This window comes from Camarhynchus parvulus, chromosome 3, assembly GCF_901933205.1.
Source record: "Camarhynchus parvulus chromosome 3, STF_HiC, whole genome shotgun sequence".
NCBI classification, from domain to species: Eukaryota; Metazoa; Chordata; class Aves; order Passeriformes; family Thraupidae; genus Camarhynchus; species Camarhynchus parvulus.
Genome location: NC_044573.1, coordinates 51,362,285 through 51,381,384, shown reverse-complemented (window position 1 = coordinate 51,381,384; position 19,100 = coordinate 51,362,285). Strand labels below are relative to the sequence as shown.

The 19,100-nt window shown below is 41.0% G+C and overlaps 1 protein-coding gene across 4 annotated transcripts in view; it reads left to right on the top strand.

The window, feature by feature from the left end:
- HIVEP2 (HIVEP zinc finger 2) overlaps nt 1–19,100 on the top strand; it is a 137,234-nt gene that overhangs the window by 60,329 nt on the left and 57,805 nt on the right. For 2 of the 4 annotated variants that reach the window (XM_030944435.1, XM_030944437.1), the window contains one exon: nt 941–1,002. The exons of 1 other annotated variant lie outside the window; for it this stretch is intronic. The gene's annotated coding sequence lies outside the window, so the exon portion shown is untranslated. Of the gene's footprint in view, nt 1–516; nt 1,007–19,100 lie in introns of those variants that run through there. One more of the 4 variants, XM_030944438.1, reaches the window with a different exon arrangement.

The window sequence follows — 19,100 nt, the reverse complement described above, 5'->3', positions numbered from 1 at the left end:
TCGCGCTCACCCGAGGACCTGCTCAAACCCAGCATCTGCTGGGGCAGGACGGGGTGGCAGAAGTTAAATGGAGAGCGTTAGTTTGAAAAATGTTATGAGGTCACCATCCTTTTAAATTGGTTTACACAGATGGCTGTCTGGTTTGTTGCTTTGTCCTTGCTTAATAGTAACTGTTTATGGAAAAACGAATTGCTTTGCAGAAGGAGGTCCAAAAGCTCATGCTGTTGTTTCCCTCACTGGAGATCTTCATGTTTTTATGGGCATACAAAGATTTGGCCTGAAATGAAGATTAATTAGGAAGCATAGTGAATAATTAACTGTTTGACTTATTGCTAAGCTCTGCAGTCACTGGGTTAGAAATTATTTCCCCAACTGCAGGAGATAAGGTTATTCCTGGTTTCACAATGTCCGTATTGTTAGGGCTTTGTGCTGTATGTATTCTGACATCAGCTGATACTTACACAAGCTGGGTCCAGCTTCTCATCCAAACCACTTCCTGGGGTTTTCTCGGGTAATGGCAGTGATTCAGAAGACACCACAGTGCCTCAGAAAGCCATTTTTTACACATTGCACCCAGACTGTGTGACCATGAAGAAATGAAGTTCTTAGGAAAGAGTTTTGTTCTTAAAAATATCCCCTTTTTTTGTTTGTTCTGCATTCAGATTTAAATGTTCATTGCTTGGCTCGTGTCCTACTGACCTGTTCACAGACTCACTTTCTGTTTTGTGGAAGATATAGGAATCTGATGTACACATATGCATGAGGCAGAAGCCTGAGGCCAGTCTCCAGGCTGAGATGCTGATTTTGCATCCAATATTGTTCCTACCTGAAAAATACTTATTAAAAAACCCAACAAAGTAATAGACAGGATTATTTAAAAAAACAAAATAAAACAAAACAACAAATCAAATCTAAATAATGGTGCTCTGCACTTTTGCAGGACTGTCTACTTAAGAAGCTGAGAGTGAGTTAGGAACATTGATGAAGCCTCTATTCTGTGAGGTGGGTATGTGTTTTTTATTACAATTTTGAAGAAAGCATAAAAAATTCAAACCATTTGCTGGAGTCCAGCCACAGAACCATTTAAGAGCTGGTAATAGAGTCCAGAAATTTTCTGTCATGGCACATGTTCCAATCAACAATTACAAATAAGGTCTTTTGCCCTTCTCTGAAGGAAGTGATGAATTTTTGCATTCTGTTAGTGTTTCAAGTGGCTCTTTTGATTTTTGATTTCTGACTAATGGAATAAGTGACTCTCACAGATACTTTCTCTCCTCTGCTCTTGCAGTGGCCTTAGATCAAAGTTTGGGGAGATAACAGTCTGTAATAGGGGAGCCAGTGGATATCAAACGTGTCCACTGGATCCAGGCCAAACATAATCTGGGGCTCAGAAATGTTCTGTGTGTTTCATTACTTTTTCATTTTTTTAGCATTCTGTCATGGTCAGATGAACCAGCAATCTTTTAATAAATCCCCTTCCGTATTCAGACTTGCAGCTCAGGTTTGCAGGCCCATGGGGGCTGGATTATTTGAATATGTCTGAGAAGTGAAACTGAACATTTGTAGGTGCAGCAATTACAGGCAGCCAATCTAGTCACTCTTGTAATTTTGATAACCTTTGTTATTACAAGATGCTGCATGCAAAACCATCAGCTCTCCTTACCCTCTGTGTGAGCAGCTCGGATGTGGACCCTCAATGCTTCCATGTGCCAAAGCTGGCTGCTCACCCCTGCTCAAGCATCCCCATTCCCAGGGAGCAGTGACATGGAGAATCTCTCTCTTGGGTTCTTGGTTATTTGCATCACTTTCCCTTTTGGCATCATGAAGTAAACCCTATTGAGTGGGATTCTGCCTCCTGCTTCATGCCATTGGGATCCTGGATTTGTGACAAGAAATAAGTCGGGATGGGAATTTTCTTTAAACTGCTGTTCGTTTTTAAAAGCTGATTTTGGAATAAATTGCTCTGACAATAAGTACCAAAATATGTATTGATAAAATATGAATTTATGCATGCCAGCATTTATCTCTTTTGTATCTATTCACAAATACATACCAAAAATTGACTGTAGCTCCATATGGCTCCCAATCTCTTCCCTCCCCCAGCTGTCAGCTTCTCCTCACCTGGATGACTAAATGGGAGCAGAGTGCTGGGCCATGAACTGAAGGTGGGTGTAGCAGAAAAACTATATTGAATGTGTTTTCTCTGGGACATCACTGTGGTTCCTCAAGTGCCTCTCAGTTTGGATGGAAAATGCTTTAAAAAAAGGTGATGCAGTTTGGTGCCAATCTTAGTTTCACACTCTGAAAAAGGAATGAAAATACTCAGAGGGTGAGTTACTTTTGTGCTGAGTTGCTTTCTGGGCAGCAGTGGTTGTGTAAAAGCTATTATTGTTTTAGAAACTTTTCAGTGCACATTATGGCTATCAATTAAAATAATTCATTTTTTAATCTGAAATTTTAACTTGACTGAAGTAGAGATGTCAGGCCTGCTTGTAATTGGTTCAGCAGGGCTACAACGAAGTTCAGATGCCTCCACCCCAAGACCTTCCATTTTCTGAGCGTAAGCACCATTTATTTTGCTCAGTTCTGAAGTGTTTAAGTTCAAAACCTTTGGTGAGATTTGTAATATGATTGAAGTTATGCAAATCCATTGCAGAGGTGTAAAATGATGTAAGACCTTTGGGAGGGAAAACACCCATTTCTTCTGCCCTAATGTGTCTGGAGGCGAAAGGCTCAGGTTTCCTGTGCCACTGCAGGATGGGTGGTGGGATGGCACAGCTTACTGCCTCACTGCCCACGTGGCACTGCTCACATCGGCATTTTGGTGTCAACCAACTCCACAAAGCCTCCAAAATGGGAAAGTTATGATCCAGTACTAAGTGTTGTTGCCATTAAACAATTATCCCAAAGTTACCTCAGCTTCTGGTGCTGGGTAGGCAGGAACCCAAGTGGGCTTCTTCTGTTGCTGATGTTTTTCGTAAGGGAGCTGAAATGATCACAGCTGATTTGGGGTTTTTTTCAAAGATTGCTTTCTGCCACTTCCTTTAGTAACCAAACATGAGCCCACAGCTTTCTGTCCTGTTGGAACATTGAGTTTTGTTGTCAAATTCAGAGCAGTCAGATGAAATTTTAAAGATATCAAGAGGAATAAAAAGACAAAGAAACAGCTAAGGAGGAACAGAAGACAAAAGTGGTTGAAAGAAAATTTAGGTGGCAGAAGGTTCTGAAATACTTTACCTCTCCTCTAACTGGGACAAAACCTTGATAACTTAGGCAGTAAGATATCTTACTTCAGAACATTTAAAATGTTGCTTCCGTTTTATTTTGCATATTTTTATGTAATGAAGGTATCCCAACTCATCTTGTATGTCTTGTTAAATTGCAATTCTCTGAGTAGCAAAATACTGTCAAACTTTAGTATTGAAGTATCTTGTTATATCACAAGGCCAATTATTTTCATTTATCTTCATTTAAACCAGGGACAAATTTTTTATATTTTATTGAACTTTTCATTTCTATCAAATCAGTATGTTTTTCTTTCAGCAAACCCCAGTATGAAAAGTTTGGATGAGTTACAGTTTTAGAATTTTTTCAATTCTTACTGTTCAGTTTCCCTTTTAAAAATAAGTAAAACGTGCCTTCTTCTACTGTCTATAAGCCCCACAGATCCCTAGAATTACGTATTTTTGAAAGCATAGGATTTCAGCACAGATAGGACTGACTTTCCATTTCTGTGAGAATGTTTACAGTTGAATGGTCTCAGGAATAAAACAGAAGCTTTTTTATGTGTATGTTTTGTGAATGTAAAACTTGCACACACTCTGAGCTGTGAACCAAAAAGCTTCAGATTGAGCCAGCAGAGAGGAAGGAATTCGTCTGCTATACAGCAAAAGGAAGTATTTGCTGTGTTATTGAAGCACATGGCCTTTTGCCATCTTTGATAAAGTATGTCAGGGTTGTGCACCCAAAGTCTGTTGCCCTCTTGACCCATCATTCGTCACTGGCTGCAGATGTGGTAGATGAGATGCAGCTCCATAGGAGAGCCATTGTTTCAGCCCTGTACAGTTCCTCAGAGAGCGGAAGCTGCAGACAAAGCGGCTCCCTGTGATTCACCATGCTGCTTAGCCTCCTGGTGTTTTCTCTTTTACCTGTACCTTTTCTGGTCCTCCTCTGTGCTGGCCAAGGTGGACAGACAGCCACACGATGAAGCTGTGGGATTGGTCCGCTTTCCACTCAGCTTCTAGCGGGCACAAATGAGATGAGCGTCTGGGATTTTTTTTTCTGTATTGAAAAGGAGAAGCAGATACAATTATCACAGCATTTGCCTTGGCAATGCATTCAAATTTATTCCCCTTTTGACTATTCAACACTGTTGATAGATGATGCTTAAAACGTGGAATTGCCCATAATTTTTCTAGCACACTGTGAATTGCCCTGTCTTTTTTTTCCTCTCTGCAAGCATTTCTGGTTACAGAGATGCCAGCATTCCCAGTAAGTATGCTAAGAATGTAGAGTTATACTTTGTACTGCTAAATTAACAGACAGGAATAGTCACACCAAACCAGATTCAGCTCCCAGATGGGAAAGCGTCTCCTCTAGACCAAATTTTAATGACTTTTTTACATGAGAAATTTTAACCAATGCAGCATACTGTGTGATTTAAAACAAATGCTATCATCTCTCTCTGTTGGTGATAGGTAACTTGTAGAAAATATAGCTTTCTTTGTAATGACCAACCAGGACTATGGGAATGTCTGGACATTTAGGTAGGCTAACTAAATAGGTAAACTGATCTTTTATTATCTTAAACTATTTAAATTTAAATAGATAATTTTTAGTTTAGCAATTTTTTTAAGTACTAGTTTGAAGGATCTGATTCTTACTTGATTTGTTATATATGCAATCCTCTTAGCTTTTAATTCCTGTAAGTGACAGGAGAATGAGTCCTAGATGGCATAACAACAATATCAGAAGAGTTAACTTGGATTGTTGTAGGATGTGGTGGGAAATATTCTCAGACATTTCTGCCTCCTGACTAGGAAGGGTCTGTTCATGAGATGATGGAATCCATGCTCTTTGGAAGTTTGCCTGTGTCAGCTGGAATATTGTAAGAGATTTTGGCCCCCTGCAAATTTTAACAATGACTGTGTTATGATGAAGCGATGCAGAAGTTTTATGATTTGTTTAAAAGAAGAGAAAGGGTCTTCCACTCCTTGTGAATGCTTGACCTAAGAGACACTGCAGTACACAGCTTGACTTGTACTTGGAACTCCTTTATGTTTCTGCCATGAAGTCAAGTGGGATGCGCAAATGCTGGAAGGAAAAGTTAAAAGCTGTGTATGTGGGCATTTGGACAGAAATATACAGTTTTCTTTGCTTGTACCAGGCACTTTAAATACCCTACCTCCCAGTCACTGCAGCTGCTCAGTCACTGAGGAGATACTTTAGATGTCATTACTTTGTGCTGTTCTCCAGTTCATGGTATTTCTAATTTTGAGTGCAGTGTATTACCCTATTTCTGTTTATAAATCTTTTAAGTGTGCACATTAAAAAAGTAATTAAATTGTCATTATAATTTATAGTATGCCTGAAGTCAATCACCTAATTAAATGGAAAAAGCAGAGAGGTAGTAGGTTCATAAGCATTTATTAAGTACTACAGTATTAATTATGCAGGACTTTTGAACCAAGCAAAAGAGGAAGGAATGGAAACACCAATCTAAAAAGGCTTTCCATTGCTGGCCTTCTCAATTTAATAATGTGAGATACCCCCAACCCCCAGTTGGCAGGACAACACTAATGCTTTCTTTTTGTTAATTTTTAATGAAATTATGATGGGGTTTTTTTTATGACAACCACTTGCAGCATTTTCCTGTAATATTTTTGAAAGCATAATTTGTCCCCATGCAAGGGCCTATAAATACATGAGTAGAATTGAAGATACATTTAGAGTTATGGTTTGGGGTGGATTGTGCAGGAGCAGACTCTTGGTCGTCGCTCCTCAGCATCTCAGGGCAGGGAGTGGAGCCTGTGCTGTTCCCAGTGGCTTGGGAGTCACTGGAAGTAGGAGCTGAGCCCAAAAGGGCAGGCAGGCTGTAAGTGCCACTAGGAGAGGGCAGGGATATGTAGGGAAGGGATATGTAGGGACAGCATGGACGTGACAAGGCTTGCACTTTCTTTGCAGCTATTCTCTCACCTCCAGCTGCAAATCTGTGTGACTTGTCTGACAGTGGAGGGGATGGAATGCTGGCTCACCCTGCGGGGCTGGGGTCAGGAGGAGGCTCTGTAAGGTGGCAGACTGTGGGCTGAGCCCTAGAAATGGAAGTGCATTTTATTAGTGAGCTTGTGAAACAGGGCTGTCTCACAATAGCTGGTTTGTACTTTGCTGCATTAGGTGAACTGCCTGGAGCAGGCAGCTGAACTAGATGGAGCAGTGGCCCTAAAGTCAGGATTTCTTCTCTTTTGATAGTTTGTTAAAAAATTTAAAACTCTGGTAACACACATACACTGAAATGAACTTGCCTGCATTCCATGTTGTTCCCAAGATTTTAATTTCATCCTCAGTGACCTTTCCACCTGAACATCAGTCATTGAAACCTCTCTTTTAGATAGCAGGGGGGTCTAATCTATCAGCTCAGGCCCTGAGCCCTGGCTGCACTAAGCAGACTGCAGGCTTTAGGGGAGAGAGAGACTGAGCAGGCAGAGGCAGCTGCTGTGAGCACTGCAGCAGTCCATGATCTCCTGCTGATCCATCGGCCCGCACTGAACAAAGCCCAGCTGGTTCTTGGGAATACCAGTGCAGGCAAACATCAGTAACAAACCAGGACAAGCCCCAGTAAGGGGTTTGACAGAATCCAGAGTATGCTTTGCAACTCAATTGGATATTGATAGTGAGGGATACAATGGAATCATTGGAAAGGAACACCTGTGCTTTTTTACTGCAAGAACTACTTGTAGCAACAAAAGCTGGTTCACTAGAGATAGGGCCTTTAAAAGGCCTTTAGATCACAGGTCTTTAAAAGAAAAGATGACCAAAACACCCACTACTGTATAAATGGACAGGTAGAGATTTACCTGCTTGCCCTGTCATTATCAGATTGATTTAACACATTTGGAACCTAAGTGCACAGTATCAGTTTATCTTGCAGTGTATTAAATAGGAAGTCGTTGCCAAAACCTAATCACAACATAAGGGCAGCATCTGAAAGCTGGACCTCACTTACCTGAAAACTGAAGAACCGGGTCAATAGCTCTTTTTCTGAAAGAAATTGAGATTATGTGATTGGAATATACATCCCCACTGAAGACCATTTCTTTTCACAATCATTAATAGGCTGAACTGAATTGACAGCAAAAATGACCAAAAAAGGGCTAGACTGAACTATCAGAAGAATTACTTTGTATAGGTATTATATGTTTTATACAAAAAAACATTGAGTCTGTTTGGCCATAAGCACTGCAGGATTGTGTGCTATCTTCTGCACTACAAGGATGAAGAGGATTGTACACTGAGGCCAGGTCCAGCAGTTGAAGGTTCCAGCACCCCTTTTCCTTGTCCCACACACCCCCTGAGTTACAGGCTTGCATGTCTTGCTGGAGGGGGATCTGTGTTTACTGCTCTTAACCTGTTTATTACTGGAATTAATGTTTCAAACAGATATAACTGGGATTCCCTTTTCAACAGGCAGTGTTTTACCTTATATGGAGAAAATTAAATTATTGACAGCTCTTCATCTCAGAACTCATAATAACCCTATAATGAGCACAGTCATTATGCTTCAGGTTAGCACTGCAGCAGTGTTATATAAGGAATGTAGCTTGACAGTTTTCTGGGGGAAATAATTATATATACAATATATATCACATATATATATATATCAAAGACAGTGGCCTAACCAAGGTCTCAGATGACATAATACAAGTTGGGTTATATAATTCATTTTATGATCAATAAGCCTGTCTTCTGAGCTGCATGTTGGAAAACTTAATGCTTGTCTGTTTGTATCAGAGTTTACAGCTCTCTCTTTAATATAGAAATTGCTTGTGCCATGCTACTGTAATCTGTTTTCAGCTTCTCATGCTGGCACTAGGCAAAGGCAATCCCAGCACTGGTGTCCTCTCTTTTTTGAAACAGTGAAAAACTTGGAAACCCAAACCTTCCACATGTTGATTCTGAAAACAAGTTGGGTGAGTCTTATATTGCAGCCCGTTGAAGTAACAGTGGAGCAGAGTCGTTCAGATGTGCTCTGCCAATTTTTGTGTCTAAACAGAGGAAAACAAGTCCCCCCTTCATGTGTCTTTAGCACTTTAGGCATGTATTTTCATTGGGAAAATGGACTTGCTTTATGTTACAGGCAGATAATTGATTTTAAGTCCCAGATATATGATACAATGATATGCCAAATGAATGCTGATTTTTAAATCCATAGTTGTGGAAATTGCATTTTCTCAGGTATCAAAAGCAGCACAGGTGTTCTGTCACAGATGGAGAGCTTGACCACCCCAGTCTGTCTTTATGGGATGCTCAGAGATCACTCAGAGGGATCTGTGTTAGGCACTGGCAGAGGTGGGACAGTGGATGTCTGGTGGCACGTGCCTTGCACACACAGTGTGTGACTCCAGGCACCTCAGCCAAAGACTCTCTGGAAGCACGAGGAGGTCACCAGCTTCTCCTGTGCTCCTGGACATCCTCTGTGTTGGGAGCACAGGTATGTCACATATAACAGGTGAAGGGTGTTACTTAAAAATCAAAGTATGTGATTGCAGACCAGGCATATCAGAAGTAGCTTTCAACTTCCTGCTACTGGAATTTAGTATGGCCTCAACAGCCTCCAGATGTTCTGTGCAAATGTTCAGGTAATCTTGGTGCTGATGTGGCTTCATTCTGAGCAATCCCTAATGGGGGTGACATAAGTTTATGGAGGGAGGTTACACTCTTGGTTGGTGTTTGGGTGGAAGTTCTCTGGAATTACAGGGCACATGCTGAAGAAGAGCAGTACTAAATTCCAGCTATTTAATTAATGTATTGATCTTGTATGTGGGATTTTCTTGAGGTATCTCTCGGGAGAACAATATTAAATTTGAAAGAACAAATTCCACTAGAAAGCAGGGAGTTGTGCAATGACATATTTTTAACTTCAAGCCTCATAAATTAAATTCCTAGCTAGACTTGGTGCAAATATTTAAAATCCTCTTCAGTCCACAAAATCAAAGAGCCAAAGGGCAACTTGAGTTCACAGGACTCTTCAGGAAGATGGAAAACCCAAAGTCAAGCTGAAAGTGTGTTTGAGAGAAGAAATCTAGGTACATTGGGTCTGGAGAGAGCCTAAGTGAGAACTTAGGGTGCACATATGTATCTGCAAGGGCTGGAATGAACAGGGCAAGATCTTTTCATATGTTGCTGAAGAGAAATTGGGGTGAAATACTGTGGTTAAACTACAGCAGGGACTGCTTGGCTCTAGACTGTTCAATACTGGAAAGGGGTTACTACTATACAACATTTAGGTCAGTGGAGCAAACTGCCATGGGAGGATGTGGGGGTCAGTCACATCTAGACTAGGTAAGTGACTATTATAGGTGGCCTAGGATGACCCGAGGTGGCTTTAGAGGTGGCTTCTATCTTAAATGTTTCTGATTTTTGTTCTCTTCTGATTCAACTCTTGTCAGACTGACTTGTTCTTACAGTTGGTATGTGAATTATTACAGCTCCATTGACAAAAAAGCCCTCTGCGTGTGAGATAAAAATGTGACCAATATTGCTTTGCATTTATTGCAGACGTAAAATACCAAATAATTATTACATAAATTATGTATTACCATACATAATACAGTGTGTTTGTGGATAATCTCTGGAAACTAGTATTAAAAATAAAGTATCTTATAAATATTTAGGCTATACTTAAAACATTTGGTTTTTTTCCTTAGAATTATACTTTTTTTTTTTCACAGGAGTTTCTCCATATTTTAAAGATAGGAAATGTCTAGCATTTTAGAGAATAATCTCACACGGGAGGTGAGATACAATCTGTGTCCCCATGACCACATGAGCTACATCTGTCCTGTTACAAATGTCTTTCATGGTGCAGGTTTCCAGGGAAGGGTTTAGAGGACTTACAGATCAGTAAGCTGTGTGTGTTCATATGTATGTGCATACCTTTAAGTAATGGTGTGATAGTCTTACCCAGCAGTGACTGTAGTCAGTGGAATTTTTAATTGAAGACACAGTTCCTCTATGCCAGGTTATGTTTTCTTTCATGACACTACATTGTTCAAAAGCAGGCTCTGGTGTTAATTAAAATTGGTGCATGGGCAAAGATTGACTTTCATCCACAGGAGCAATGTGATGTATAGTTAATCACACCTGGCATGGAAGAGCATTTCTCTTTGGTCTCAATCCAGGTTCCACTGACTTTTATGATATTTGGATCAAGTTTTCCAATCATGTTGCTGTGGTGATCTGCAAACCCACTGAAGACTTCATTGCTCATTGCCAGGGCTAGCTGTTATGAAATGGTATGAAAAGCATTGGAACATAGGTGCCAAAACCTACATCTGCCGTTCAAGTTAAGAATTTCTTTGACTTGTCAGAATGAAAGAAATGAAGTAGCCCCGGCAAAGTTAATTCTGACTCCATTTACTTATCCTCTTTTAATCACATTTGAAATTGCTGTAGGATTGGTGTATTAGTAAGCAATCCTTAGAGAAATGGTGAGCAGTGTCCTAAGGTCATGCAAGGTTCATCAGGCTCTGCCTGGAGCCTCTTCCTGGGATCTTGTTATTCTGCTTGTCTCCCATGAAGTAGTCCTGACAGAAAAAAATAGCTTCTTTTCTTTGAGTGCTTGCTCTTCTATCAAGAAGCAGTAAGCAGTGTAAGCAGTTTATGGTGGTCACAGATGTTGTAAAACAATGCAATAATGGTTTGAGACATAATTGACTAAATTTTAATATATCTGTTGTAACTGCCTGAATCAAAAATGATGATATTAATCTTTGGAAATGCTCGAGTGGGAATTTGAATAATTCTTTGGAGATGTAAAATTCAGTAGGGATCTGTTTTGTCCTTTTTTTCCCTACCTTATCACTTTTCTTAACCATTCATTGTATCTGAATTTCTGAGTGATCACTATGGTTTGTTGTATCTTTTATTCTTTGTGAGAAGCCTTTAGCTTGATTTCTTATGTTTCTTAGTAGTGGCATTATATTTTCCTAGTAGAAACAATTTTTTGGGCCTTATGTGTTGATTCTGTTATCCAAAAGCATTTTTTGAGTCCCGTGTATTTTTCTTGTCTCCTTTCCTGGGGCAGCTTTTCCTTGGTTGGAGCTTCTACAGTCAGAGTGGCCTCTCACCATTTTTCTGATTTTACTAATTTTTGAGCTGGAGCCCTTACATAAAATCAAATCTTGAGGGTTTAAGGGTATGAGTCTTGGTGAAATTGCCACCTTATACTCCTTAGTCTTTGCTTGCAGCTGCACCAAAGCTCAACTGAATGCAGCAGAAAAAACAAAGGTAGCCTAAAAACCTGTTTTTCCATCTCTCTCTGTTTCCTGGGGCCACCAGGCCTTGAAGATAGTATATGTTAGTATGAAACATCCCCAGAAACCAGGTTTAGCTAATCCCTGCCAGTCTCTAAGTCAGCCAGTCTTTTTCTGCCATTTAGTGTTACGGTATCTGTTTGAGCTGGCACCTAGCTTTGGGAACACAGGCATCAAATTTAGTGGAGGCTCTGCTCACCTGCATTATCATTTGTGTTCCAAAGGTCAGTAATTTTTTTCTTAAAATATGTTGCTTTTTAATGAGTTTTCTGGCCATAGTAAAAATAGGCAGTTTAGAGAGGGATGAGTTTAGTATATTATTTGGAGTCTGCATTTTATTCTTTCTTGTCTTGACTATCACAAAATTATATTCAAAAGCGGTACTTTGTCTATAACAACATTCATGAGCTCTGAAAATTCAGGATAAAACCTGTGTGTCTGCCCGGAAGAAATGAGTCTTTTGTCAAGTACCACATCATAGATAATTTTTATTTAGGGCTTTAAGTTCAGTAGTGTGTCTGGTAAGCTTATTTCTTCAGCTATTACTTTAGTGATGCAGCAAGTTAAACTTTCCATCTTACCTTTTCCATAACTCTTCATCTATGCTTCAGATCTCAGACAGTGGACAGGAATTGCAAGGGACTGCACAGGTTAAAGATGACCCTCTTCCCATGGATCATCATTGCTTACAGGCTGGAGATTACTTGTCAGAAGAGCTGTGGAAGTGCTCTGCTTGTTACTCCAGGCGAAGCCATCTGGGTTGGCTTTGGTTGAAGGTCAGTGAGGGCTCACAATGAATGAGGTAGAAATGTGAGCCTTCAGCCAGCATGGAACAAGTAGGGACAGAAGGACCTTCAGCTTCCATAGCTAGAGCAAGACGTGCTGTCATAGCTCTTAGCCAACAACATTTTCCTTTAAATGGGATGTGCTGGGATAGCTTGGATAGCTACGAGCTTTTGTATCATGTTTTCCTACATGACGCTGAGGAAAAAGTCTTGAAACCCTTATGAAAAGTATACCAGAACCTGCCTTGGAACTGTCCTTGCAGGAGCTTTCCACTGGCCTCCAAAACCTAGCCTTTTATCTGAGATTATTCTCCAGGCTGTTAATTACATTTTTCAGAGCTGCAGTGTTCTCAGTGATGATTGCGTCAGGACTATCAGTTGTTATTTCCAGGTCCTCAATTTTCTTTTCAACCTCCTGCTGTTTTAATCCCAGACCTTCAAGCTTCCTGTCTATGGAAACCATAGTAGCCTGGAGTAAGTCCAGCCTTCCAGAAATAGGAAGTTTTGTATGTTTTAGAAAAAAAAATTAGATCATACTGGGTGGCCAATGACTGCAGCTGTAGACATCATCAAACCAAAGGCAGGTAAGCAGGTAAGCCCTTTTAACAGGCTGAAAACCATGTATGAGTATGCTGCCAGATCCTTTGCTGGTCCTCATTTCTTCTTTCTATTAAAGTCACTTATGAAAATCACAGACAACAGTCTTAAAATCTTAAATCACTTAAATGATTATGACCAGCAGGTCGGTCGTACCATATAGCACACCTGGAAAACAACTTTTCACATGGCTTCTGAAAGCCTTCTAATAAAATTATTTTTAAAATGCATCTTAAATCAGTTGTTTTCATCATGTTGGCAAATTTGGTTGTTTTCTTAAGCTGCCCAAATAGTACCAGGCAGTTAGTTTGGCATCATTTTCCCCCATGTCTCTGCACATCATGGTACTCTCCTGGGACCATCCTGGGAGAAGGCTGTGCCTGCAGCAGCCAGCAGCACCAGGTCCACTGTCTGCTTCCCCCTTCCTGTGGCTCTGGGGAAGAGTACTTAGCCCAGGTTCAGCCTCACTGATGGGGACAGGGCCAGGTGGGTGAGCCTTCTACAGAATAGGGGTGGAGCAGGAGCTGGAGTCAGTCACGGGAGTGCTGGAAACTTCTTTTGCTTGTGGAAATACCATAACCTTTCTGATAAGGGCACATGTGGTGAGACATTTTATCTCTGCATTTCTGAAGAAGTGCATGAGAAGGTAAGATTTCCAATGGGGGCAGAAAGCAATATTGAAGCCTTTACAAAGGACTTCTTACTCCAGTCAAATGAAGAACATGCCTGTTTTACAGATTTCTGCTGTCTCTGCTGTCTTGGCCAAAGGTATAAAGAGGCATGATCCTTGACTTGATCTCTAACACACACAAAAGCTCTTCTCACTGTGGATAAACTTAGAACAAACCTTTACTTTTACTGAAACACTTAGTGTGTTGGATGAGGTAAGATGGACCTCAGGAAAAAGCTGTGCCAGCAGATAACATAACTTTGCTGGTATGAAGGAAGGCTGTGCTGGGAACACTGTCAGTACAGTGTGCTTGGACAGCTGCACCAGCAGAGCTATCCTATTCTGGATACAGCCTTGTCTTCTGTTCCAGTTTGTCATGCATGATTTATCTTTCTGTCACCTCTTCAGAACCCTAGGCACCTCTCAGCATAAAAAGAAATTAAAACACAATACAGATGAGTCTCCTCTGTATTGGAGTCTTGACCTTTAATATATCAGGTTTTCATATTGCAGCTTTTCCAGCAAATAGGCTGTTCTACAAGAACAGAGGTGCTTTAGTGATCTGCAGAGGTCCTACCTTAGCCATGCTTCAGTTTTATTTGCTCCCACCTACCAGCTCTCAAGCTGCCTTAAATGCCTTTGCGAGGAGATAAGGTTTTCAGATTGCCTACTAGAGCATGACCATGAGCTCCAGTGAGGCAAAAAAATTATCATTAAAAATCAGAGAAAACAGCCTGGCAACCTGAGTGTTAGAAGGATTGCTTAATGTTTCATCCTGTTTTGCCAGTTTAATTTTTATCAGCCTTTGGGGTTTATGTTTTTCCCCTTGGTGCTCTCATTACATTTTCCTTCCCTTATTAAAGAAAGTGTTTGCACCTTAACTCTGTGTCTGCACTCCTCATGAACAGACTGGTAGACTGCTCCAACAGCAGCTCTGCAGTCAGACCCCTTAGATCAATAAACCATCTTAGCTGTTGAGTATACCAGATCTGAATTTTAAAGATTCACAGTCACATTTGAAATACCTGATGTAAATTTTAAGAGGCATCTGAAGAATTGCTGTACATTGCAGTCATAAAGCTTTGCTGGTGTTACCTTTTGACCTGATCACTGTTTGATTGGGTTTCAGTCTCATGTTTTTCTCTGCAACTATTCATGGTGTTGGTGTTCGTTTTTTTCTCCAAGAGACAGACAACTATGTCTTTAGAGAAACAAAACAACTGTGTCAACAGATGGGAGAGAAAATACTGTGTCTGAAATAGTGCTAGGAATAAACCATGTTAAAAATAGGTAGTCTTGCCACAAGTGTTTCTTTGGCCAATGTGGAAATCCTTCTTTCCCATACTTGCATGTTATCAAAACTGTACTAAAATCCTGCTAGAAAAGCTGCCAAATAAACCTACAAAAACATTGCTACAACAATAACTACCCTTTTCCTGCCTAATTGTAAGAGTCATGCTAGTAAAGGAGAAAGACTAAGGAAGTAGTGCTACCATGGGAGAGCTCTGAACAGTGCCAGGGACTGACCCCTGGCCAGCAGCAACTAAAACACAGCTCTTTCACTTGTGGCTATAGATTTTATTGATGTGACCTTCCTCTCCCCTCCCAACAGTCCTAGCACAACACCAGAGGGTTGTTAGAATTTTGCCCTTTCTTAGAAGTGTTTCTGCATTCCTAGGCTTGGAGAAAAATAATTTTCCTGTCCCACAAAATACCTGGAGAAAACCCACAGCAGTTCAGCTGACAAGCTGGGGATTTTTATAAGAAAACTCTTTTCCTCTCCAAAACTGGAAAGCAAACTGAACTACTCTAAAATGTGACTATTACCAGCAGAATTACAGCTGCAGTTTAGACTTTGCATTTCTGCTTTCCATCTCTTGTCTCACTTATTTTTGCTGTTTCTCTCCTTGCTTTCAATTGTCTCTTCCACGTCTCAATTTATCCAATTTTTGTGGCCAACCAGCCAGGTCAGCATTATCACTGTCCCAATGGCTGTAAAGAGGGCAGAGAAGCCCTTCACTAAATAAGTTTTTTTCCACAATGCCTCTGTGCTTTCTTTGGTCCATTATTGTTCATGCTTGGTGCTCCATGTTGTGTTGTCTGGGAAGAGAGATGATGTTTGCATAATGTGTATTTTTCTGGAGTTAATTTCTGAAAACATTTGTACAGTTGGCAGCACCTTTGGGGCAGGGACAGATTGGAATCTCAAACAGAACAAGTCAGTGTGTTGACAGCAGCTGGAGGAGTGGAAGAACAGGTAGAGCCTGGCCCTCAGCGCTCCCTTCCCCACATTCCCCACAGCCTTTTTCTATGGGGACTTGCTTGGGAGCTTGGCAGAAAGCAGCCTCAGGCAGCAGAGCATAGTTTAGGGCAGCCCCGTGGTATTTGTAATTGATTCTGATATCTGCAAAGGCAGATAAGGCTCCTTCATCTGGGGAGAAGGGCAGAGGCAGGCAAATGGTGCAGCCTGCTGCTGGGCATAAATTCCCCATGACTGGTTCAAGCCCTGCTCTTTGCAACAGGCTTTTCCTTTCCCACTTGTCTGCAGTCAAGGAATGCTCCTGGGGATCTGTGCTTGACTGGAAGTAGTCTCTGTTAGATTAATGATGCTTGTGAAGACTGAAAGAAATTTAAAGGAAAATAATAGGTTTCAGATGGTGTTAGAGGCTGCCCTGTTACTTCAGTCCATCAAGGGAAGACCCACATTCCTTATCAAAGTAGTGTGTTTATTATCCCCACTCTTTCCTTGTAGCCACTTGAGGAAAATGTAAGTGAAGAGTTGAAATGCCCATTATTTTTCACTCTTTCTGCAGTAGATAATTTCCCAATTCACTCTGTGTAAAGGCTCGGTGAAGCTCATCAGCAATGTATGTACAGAATTTCCTATGGTAGCTTCTTACCTCATTTTTTTTTGTGTTGACTCCTGCCTCTGTGGTCCCTGCAATTCATGGGTAGTATGTATACATATATATATATGTCCACTCCAAGGACATGTCCCATGGCCTTTTTAAAATTTGTTTTTGCTTAACTGATTTATGGATGAGTTAAAAACACTAGTGCTTTACATGCATGATGACAGTTTGATTAACAGCTGAATTCTATCTTCTTCCAGCCTAATGAACTTCAAAGGTAAATAAAGGGAAGTTTTGTGCAACGTCTTCACTATGTGAAAAACCAATATTCAAAAAGATGCACACTACCTATTCACTTTTGACTTGAGCACATGCTTTGCTTTGCTGAATTGACTTTACTGATTAGAGATGGAATTAAGTGACTTGCTTAAATGACTTGCTTAGCTGTGAATGAGGTTGCATAATTTCTCTGCTGGAGCTCTCCTCCCAAATCAGTGAGAGTAGGCTCAGCCCACAGTGACAGAGAGGGATGCAGTTGTAACGGGCAGGATAAGTCAATTAAGAATTATGCTCTTTGTATTGTAAAATGACATTTTGCTTTTTCATTACTGCCAGTTTCAAATTATAGTTGTGAATTGTGGTCAAGTGAATATGGTTTCGTGGGGCAAGTACAGCAAAATATTTTTCAGCAGCTATAGGAATACAGCTAAGAGTTCTTGTGTAGCTGTGTCCAAGCTAACTGCTGTTGCACAGCCTTGTTTTTCAGACTATTTCATTCTTTTGTTGACACAAAAATCATTAGAAAACATTCACTGGCAGCATTTAATAGCATATATTTAGAACATGAAATAAAGAAGCTAGACATTAGTGATGCACCATAATCTATTAGTAATCTGTTTAACTCCACTCCTCCACACATGCAAGAGAATAAAATAAAGTTACTCAAATAAAATTGATATTTTTAAAAAATCGTCATATTTATGATTATGCAGGGTTTTTTTCTTTAAAGCACCACCTATTTTTATTTTTCTGAGAGTCAGTGGTGATTGCAAAATGCAAAAAATTGTAAACAAAACTAAGGAGAAGTTCAAGTTAGCTGTGGGGCCAAAAGTGTGATTCAGTAGCTGAAAATATCTCTGCACTTCATGCATCAAACTCAAACACTGTGCTTTGGCAACGCCCCCTGGATTAGAAGCGGAGTTTGAGGTCATTCCTCCTCCAGCCTGCCATGTATGGAGAGGGCCCATGCTCATGACAAATTACTGAGCAGAGTGACATCAGTGCAGAGGGATCTTGCCTCACTGAGGAGAACCAAAGTCTTCACTGCTGCCTTTCTCTTGGTAGTCTTAAGACCTGGAGGACCAGAGTGGAAGGACTGGAAGAGAGGACACTTGAAACAGCCCCTCTCTAGATGTGGCAATAACAAGGGATAGTGAGGTTGTTTCCTTGTGAAGAGGTCACAGGATGTCCAGCAGAAGTGATATGAAAGTGTGTGCTCAGAGATGGTTTGGTGGCCTGTTCAGATTTTCAAGACAAATGATCAGCTGCCAGTGATGGTGTTACACTGGGGCTGCCAACCTGAAACAACACTTGTGTAATCCTGTGCTTTACAAGCTTTCTCTGCAACTGTCCAAGACTGATCTCAGCTTATCTGGGCTAAATTCAGAGTGCCTTGAGTGAAGTCTATACTTTTAATTAACACCAGACTCATTGAGCTCTTAGTTTTATTTTATAGGGAGCCTTAGCTTAGATTTTGCAGGTAACAACCAAAAGTCTGTAAACAGACCTTGAGTCCTTAGATTATTTTCCTTGCTGGCAAAACTCTCTTGCTTACAGAAATCCCACTTCCCTCCTGTTATCCTGCATGGCTGACCCAGTTGCCAGCTTCTCAGGGACTAGCTAGCTTTCACCTGCTGCTGAGATTGTTCAGCACTATGGCTGTTACTCTGCCATGGGCTTGATGTTGCCATGGTCTTTCCATGGAGATGGAGATAGTTCTGACAGCTCAGGTGATTGCCATGGTCTAGTGGGATACTTGCCATATTGTAGCCCACCTGCTTAGTGGCCTTAAAGTCTGCTTAGTACCTCTGCCTCAGTTTCTTCACTGTGCACCTTGCTGCACTGGTTTTCCCCAATGCATGGGTGTCATAGCAGGGTAGTCATTCAAAGAGAGAATGGAAGCCAAGGCCACTCAGTGTGGGAGGTTCCTCATGATGATTTTGCCAAAGTCTGTTGTGCCAAAGAGCATGTTTGGATCCCATAGAGCATGAGCTTTACCTAGAATCCTATCTTGGGCTTGGCTGAGATCTGATGTTTTCATTTTCCCTGCCTACTCTCAGAGGATCGCCAGATGTACTCCCATCTTCCTGCCAGCTGCCTGCACAAACAGCCCTCTTGGCAGCAGCCGGATAGGCAAATGGGTTGAGCAGTGTGTGTTTGAGGACACTCTGTCAATTGTCAGCTTGACCATTGTCTAAAAGCATCAGGCCTGGTTAGTGAGGCTGCTGTCTCAGCTGGCAGCGTCCAAACTGTTATTTGCAGTGAGGTTATGGACCTGTACTTAGGGGGATGTGCTCTTGCTAATTTAGCTCCTGCCTGAAGTGAAAAAAAGTAACCCAAAATCATCATTTCAGCAGTGGAAGCTAAATAAGCTCCTGTGCAGATT